The sequence below is a fragment of the Schistosoma haematobium genome, chromosome 4 (genome assembly GCF_000699445.3).
Source record: "Schistosoma haematobium chromosome 4, whole genome shotgun sequence".
Classification (NCBI taxonomy): Eukaryota; Metazoa; Platyhelminthes; class Trematoda; order Strigeidida; family Schistosomatidae; genus Schistosoma; species Schistosoma haematobium.
The window spans coordinates 21,867,663-21,873,662 of record NC_067199.1 but is presented as its reverse complement, the minus strand read 5'-3'; the positions used below and the strand labels follow the sequence as shown (position 1 = coordinate 21,873,662).

Below are 6,000 nucleotides of genomic sequence, written 5' to 3'. Positions count from 1 at the left end.
ATCTTTAGAATTCGGGCTCTTCAGTTGCTTGGTCTTCGATTTTCGTACATACATATCTTAACGACAAATGATTTACCAAAATCATCTACACAGATTTCCCTATATTACATTTGTCAATAATTATCTGGACATTGATTAGGCGATCTGAAGGAATTCCCCAGCAAGCCCTAGAGAGATTTAGTTCTGGTTGATGTTCTTCGACGAGCTTTTCACTCAGTCTTGAAGAAACCGATGTTCTACTTGAGATTCCAATAAGGATCGTCTAATTTTATGAACAGAAATGCTATTTCAGAAGAAAAGTTTAAAATGGAGGGTAGAGGGAGTATAAATCCTATTAAGTTTGTAGAAACGCTTTAGTAATAAATCCCACATAGAATGAAACCTAAATCCAACGTTTTACTCAAATTACTTTGAACATGTATAACACCAAATAAAGAATTGTCATGATGTCTAACCAGTTAACACTACGGACCGACTGAAACTTGATCAACATAGACCAACCAACAGTAATAGCTCTTCCCAATCATCGTCTACACGTTGTCATCTGACATTTGTGCATCTCAGTGATTTACGTGGTGCTTAGTGCAATCGATTTATTACTGTCCCTTTAATCCACGCTATCATTATAAGAACCTGCACTATGTTTATCAAATTGTGTTATATCAACTTGTATCTCCAACCATTTATATAGTTTTCTCTACGGATTAGTAAACCAATCTTTTAATAGTTTAATTGAAGGGCTTTTGTAGAGACTGGATTAATTTAAGGGAGTCTCATGTTAAAACGAAACGGTTGTCTAGTGCTTTTTGGTCTTCAATGATACCTTCGCCCAAAATCAATCTGTGGCAAATACAAACTACAATCTCTTAGTAGTTTTCAAAAATCCTGTCGATACAAAGCGAATTTATTTATTACTTGTCCTTCTCGAGTTAGCGACAAGACATTATCAGTGTTGTACGCTATTGATATCGACTGATATAAGTAGTATGTATCACCATTCGAAAGTGAAATACCTTGAGGAACAAGGTTAGGAAAATCGAAGAAAAGAAAACGAGAACAGAGAATGATTGGTATGGAAACAAAGGAACAATGAATTCTCAAACGATCAACAGATATTTTGCAAATGAAGTATTTACTTCATGGTTCTCAGATTTTACTAAGAGATTCTGTAATTTTGTATTCAAATACATTCGATTGTCCCCACTTGTGTTCTCGTTCACTACAGTAGTTACAAAAGAAGAAATTAAGTCAATCCAAATCAAGAAAATTTTGTACACATATAATCAAGGTGTTTAGACAGAAAATGAGTGCGTATATACACACAAATATACATTCTACTAAGCAAATAAATGAGTTCAATAAAATAATTTTTTTTTTTGAAAAGAAATAACACTCGAGTGTTTTCGTTCAGAGTCAATCATTAAAACAGCTTCATTTCTGCAGTAATAGATGGTTGAATATATATAAATAGAAAACGATTAAAGTAGCTAGAAAAGTTTACATAAATCTTGCTAATTTCATGAAAAGAATGTTATGATAAAGTTAAATTCATTTAAGATTGAAATGGAACTACAAAATCTGTCAGATTGTATAATGATAATAAACACTGTAATTGATAAACTAATAAATTTGAATCAATTATTAATCATGAAAGGAATTATAATCATTATGTGAAAAGATAGTACATGAGAAAATGTTACGTTATCACTTCAACTCTCTCTTTTTTGATTTCATTTTTCATTATTTGTCGTTGTCATAATCACAGGTAGTACACAAGGTAAAATACAGCAAATGATTAATTGATCGATTGTATACATTCAGTGAAATATAGGTCTAACGGAGGTTATTCCAATTCACGTGGTTTAAATCTAGGATCAAGTAAATTATAAATCATGGTGATTAGTTTTCAACATACAACGCTTCTTTTGAATGTTTCATACATTGAAGTTTCATTTTGTTCGAACACAGTGATAATAATAACAATAATAATAATACAGTTCAACAATCGACTATTAAGTCGTGGTCGAATTTACTCTTTTATAAGAATGAGATTTGCTCCACTTACCTAACTTAACGAGTCTGTTTTCGTCGGTACCTGGATAGTACTTACAGGTTATGTATATTATACATAATGAAGGTCTTAAAATATTATATTAGCCACAAATTATACAGCTGGATAGTTGTGAAAGTTCCATAGTTTATTTAACTTCGTTTTTATTGTAAACTCTCTAGCTATTGAACAGAAATATCTTTACATTCACACTAAATAATGATCTTTGAAACTATGGAACTTAATATCAGCTAGAACATTTATATTGTTAACTTTCCTTTCCAGTTACAGATACCGTTACCTACATGATTCTCTGACTACATTTATGACAATATACGAATTAAATGTAGTTAAACATCTTAATAGTGGATATGAGTCAGTCAGCGAAACACCTTGGATCCAGTAGTGAGTCTGAAGCTTCTATGAAGTAATGAAATGTTAGAAATTCACTTTTCTATTCATTATATCTGTGACTAATTCTTTTAGTTCAATAATCCCAACCCAGAGATCATGACATTCAGTGATAGTTGCTGGTTAAAAACAGTTTTGATAGGGTAGCTTGGCTCATTGGTCTCGATTCAAATCCAATGGTCTAATGAGTATACACATGAATATTTCATGAGTGAAGAAATACCAAAATATTATCAAAAACAGTAATAAAAGTTCTACACTAATATGCAAATACAAACGTAAAAGAATTAGTCTTTGTAATATACATGGATAGTAATGAACTAAATTAAAGATGTGCATAAACAACAATAATTGTGTATCAGACCAAGTTGCAAAAAGTGGTGAGCTTTGAAAACTATGTCTAAGAAGGTTAATTATATGCAAAAAAATAAAATCTATATTATATTAACAATTTATAATGCATAGAATAAAACTGATGATAATATTTAATTAGGGTTTTAGTTTCATGTTTGAACATTCATTTATATATAGTATTAGATAATAATCAATAAAGTTAAAATTCACTCAAAGGGTTTCTTTCTTGATTATGTCATCATTAATATTGGCAATTGCAGATGTATGAACTTAATCATGTGTTCGATTGTCGTGGGACAAAATAAACTAAAATAAAACCACCAGTTCACCCACCCCCCAATTCTGTTTAATGAAGTTTCTATAGTGAAGAGGCATTGGACGTTATGCCGAAGTATAATTAAAGATCGTAAATTAATAAGTGTCAATATCTAATCTTGGATTATTATAGTTAATTATCTTTTGATTGACTTGTTTAAGTGTGATTATTAAGAATTTTTAAACAAGTATAAGTACTTTTCAAGTCTTAGTTTTACCTAGGTTCTAGTCTCCAAGACAACTGTATTTTAAATAGTTGAATCCATGAGTCCATCTAAGTTGGACCATTATTGAAATCTTGAAAGCACTGGAAGACTTTTGTCCTAGTATGGGACTCTACAGTGGTGCGCATCCACAATCCCAAACGTGGAACTCCAACACAGGACTTCCGGTCTCACATGGGGACATCTAACCTCTAGACCACTGGGTCGACATCCAGCAACGTGAATGTCTGACTTCAATCGATCCATGATCTTGCAAAACCCCCACCTATTGTCTGAAGTGGATAATCGTCCCCGCTAGATACAGATTGAACCCCACTGGGGATTTGAAACATCCTACATGACTTATTTTTACAATTTAAACCATCATTTTACCAAGTACTGTTCTAACAATTTTTGTCACTAATCAATAGTCAGAGTAAAAATAATCCGTACTAAATTTATAAATGATCCACTAGTCCAATACTACTTAACGAATATCATTTAATCTTCTAAAAATGAGTATTTTGATGTATACAGTGTAGAAATATAAAGGCTGATGGCATGTCAGATGTACTTTAAATCACGTTAATTGATTTTTGTTTTGATAAAATAGAAAATAATTTATTATGTGGTATTGAACTGAGTGCTGAAAGATTTTAGTGTTCTATACCTTCAGGGTAGTTTTACCCCCCCCCCTTGCATTCTGGATGCCCTTCACTACTGCTGCAGTTAGAGATGGTTTTTCCACATTGGTTCTAATCTAGTACTTGTTTTCCTTCCCCTATAAGCATTATAAATATATTAGTGATCTTAAGTTGTTCGTGTCTTCAATCATTCTTTTATTCGAGAATTTAAATTCGGATGATACTCGTGAATACAAAGAGAACTTTCCAAGAGCAGAAAGTAATATATTTGAAAAGTCTTAGTGGATCATACATTGCTGCAAGGCCATACGATAGTTGGGAGATTCATGTGTAAGTGGTCAATTTACAACCAAGCGAGAGTTATCGTTCATATGTCCCTATCTGGATCTATTATGCAAGTTTCTGTCTTCTTTCATTCTATAGCATGGTGGTTAAGCATTAGAAGTATGGATCAATATCTCTAACATTTAACCCATCCTTTTTGTAATCCTTTATGATGATATAAATAACTCTTAGACGTTAATATATGGATATGATATTTCAACTCTGTTGTCGTTACATAGAATAATATTACCAAAAATAAGGAAAATAATTAATGCACGTTACTGTATGAATTAATTTAGACTCATTCAATTATATACTTAAATTTTATGTATTAAAAAACAACTAAGTAAATTTCAACCAATGATCACTTGTCCTCAATACATGCAGAGAAAGTCCATTTAGAATTGATTTTGCTCATAGTTAACAAACTGGGTGTTGCAAAACATCGATGAATTCCATCATGTTAAGAAAGATCATTTTATATTAACTTCCAGCTATATATTAGAGAGAAGAGAAACGGTGTAGAAGGGGATTTAATGGTTAGTGTCATAACTTGTGGCCTTATGCCCTATATATATAACGTAATGATACCGCCAGTTAGAGAATAGTGATTTATCGAACGAACCAATGACGCGTAAACCAGTACGGGAAGTCTGGATTCCCTATCGCTTCTTCTGTCTAGCCCTGCCTGTTGAGTCCAGAACACCAATCTCAGCCTCCGCGATATGAATAATTTGTTTCAAACATACTGGGTTTATAGACAAACCAAACAGACCATATCGCACAACAAAATAGGAAACAAAATTTGTACAAGATCTAACCAAAAGTAGCTGTGAATGTGGGAGACTGTAATTAATAGAATGGGCATAACTGAAGAACGGTAAATCGTATAATAATAGTCTATGGGTCAAAATAAAGCTTATAATAAGAGGAACATCAATATGCATAGTTTAGCTACTTAATAACTATAAAATAAAAATATATGTATAGTATTAATCCACAAATGGACCCCAACAGTTATCATTCATTATTCTCGTCGGGATATATCATTTAGAGATTACAACTTTCAATCACTAGGTCTCGGGCACGCGTCCTTCTAATACATTGGTTTGCCGGGAAATATCACTAACCGGCACACATAAAGTTTTTCTCAAAGACGAGGAACATTAATCTGTACCTGGCAAACGAGTTACATTATCATCATTATGTAGTAAATAAATGGAAAACTTGTGCGAAACAGTAATAACAGATAAAAGTAAACTCTATTGTTGATTGAGTACTAACGTTTACACGTTAAATAATTATTCAATATAATTTGTATTTAGTGTATTGTTTGATTGGATGTTAGAAAATGCTATGAAATGGGCTCAAATGAAAACTTGATTATTGGGATGGTGGTTTTTAGAATTTGTTCAGTTTGATAGCTTACAAAAATGAATTGATTTGACAATCAACTCTTAGTTGTAGTGTTTTCCTTTATAACTAATAATAGTGACCACCTTATTCAACACTATATATTTTTGTATGGTTTAAAACCTTATCACAAAGATAATAGATACATCCCTTTGATGAACGGTGTTAAGGAATAATATTCTAATCAATGGTTTCAGGCTGTGTATATTAAACATTATTGATAATTCACATACCTAATCAATGTATAAATACGTTAAAACATCTTACCTTTAAAGCGAAAAAATAA

General features: G+C 31.8%; 1 protein-coding gene across 1 annotated transcript in view; it reads right to left on the bottom strand.

The window, feature by feature from the left end:
- Window positions 1-341: 341 nt before the first annotated feature.
- The window catches only part of MS3_00007648 (uncharacterized protein), a 62,501-nt gene continuing 56,842 nt past the window's right edge, over window positions 342-6,000 (bottom strand). The window contains exon 10 of the mRNA XM_035729807.2: window positions 342-1,868. The gene's annotated coding sequence lies outside the window, so the exon portion shown is untranslated. The remainder of the gene's footprint in view (window positions 1,869-6,000) is intronic.